The 1191-nt window shown below is 59.9% G+C and overlaps 1 pseudogene; it reads left to right on the forward strand.

Annotated features, from left to right (window-relative positions):
• The first annotated feature begins 670 nt into the window (after positions 1-670).
• On the forward strand, positions 671-809 carry LOC119296540 (annotated as a pseudogene).
• The last annotated feature ends 382 nt before the right edge of the window (positions 810-1191 follow it).

The following is a 1191-nucleotide window of genomic DNA, read 5'->3' on the forward strand; positions in this document are numbered from 1 at the left end:
CAATCAAGGTTGCCCATGTATAAATACAAGGTAAAGCCCGTGGGGATGATCACGGCAAAACATTCTCTGACTTGGTATACAGAGCGAAAAGATCCAATCTTCCTCTCCCACCATGACCGGCACCTCCGCTGCTTCCCTTTCCGGCACCGCCGGCACTCTCGTCTCTGTCAACGCCGGCACCCTCGCCGTCAGTTCCAGCTCCTCTGCCCCGGTCTCCATCTCCTCGCTCGGCAGCCTCATCACGCTGCGCCTCACACGGGAAAATTTCCTGCTGTGGAAGACTTAGGCCGTCCCCGCGCTCGCCGCGAACGGCCTGTTCGGCTACGTCGCCGGCACGGTGGAAGTACCGCCGCACACCATCACGGAGGGCGCCGGCGATGCAGCCGTCGAGGTGGCCAACCCTGAGTTCCTTCGCTGGTACCAGCAGGATCAGCTTGTCATGATCGCTCTTCTCGGATCCATGACCGAGGACATCCTCGGTCAGATGACGCAACTGACCACCTCCGCCGATGTGTGGACTGCTCTCCATGACATGTTTGCGTCACAAAACCGTGCACGCATCATGCAGCTGAGGTACCAGCTCTCGAATCTGAAGAAGAAGGACCTTTCTGCCTCGGACTACTATCGCAAGATGAAGGGGTTCGCTGATGCGATGGCGTCCATCGGCAAGCCCCTTTCTGACGACGAAGTGCTCGGCTACATGCTGGCTGGGTTGGGCTCCGAGTTCGAGCCACTGGTTGCGTCGATCACGATGCGCGACGAACCTGTAAGTCTCAGCAGTTTTTATGCATTCCTCCTTAGTGTTGAGCTCCGCCTCGAGCAGCAAGCGGCACATGGCGAGATACATCCTTCTGCCAACACTGCTGCACGTGGTTCTGATGGTCACCGTGGTGGACATGGTGCACGTGCTGGCCAAGGAGGACAAGATGGCCAAGGCCGTGGCCGCGGCGGGCGTGGCCGCGGCAACGCCGGTAGCGGCCGCTCCAACCTGAAGTGTCAGGCCTGCTCCAAGTACGGCCACGACGCACTTCACTACCGCAACCGCTTCAATCACGCGTACCAACCTGAGGACCAATGTGAGCGTTCCGGCAACGTCGCCAACACCAGCTCCGGCGGATACATCGTCGACACGGACTGGTATGCTGACACGGGTGCTACAGATCACCTGACCAGCGACCTCGACCGCCTCGC

The sequence above is a fragment of the Triticum dicoccoides genome, chromosome 4B (genome assembly GCF_002162155.2).
Source record: "Triticum dicoccoides isolate Atlit2015 ecotype Zavitan chromosome 4B, WEW_v2.0, whole genome shotgun sequence".
Lineage (NCBI taxonomy): Eukaryota > Viridiplantae > Streptophyta > Magnoliopsida > Poales > Poaceae > Triticum > Triticum dicoccoides.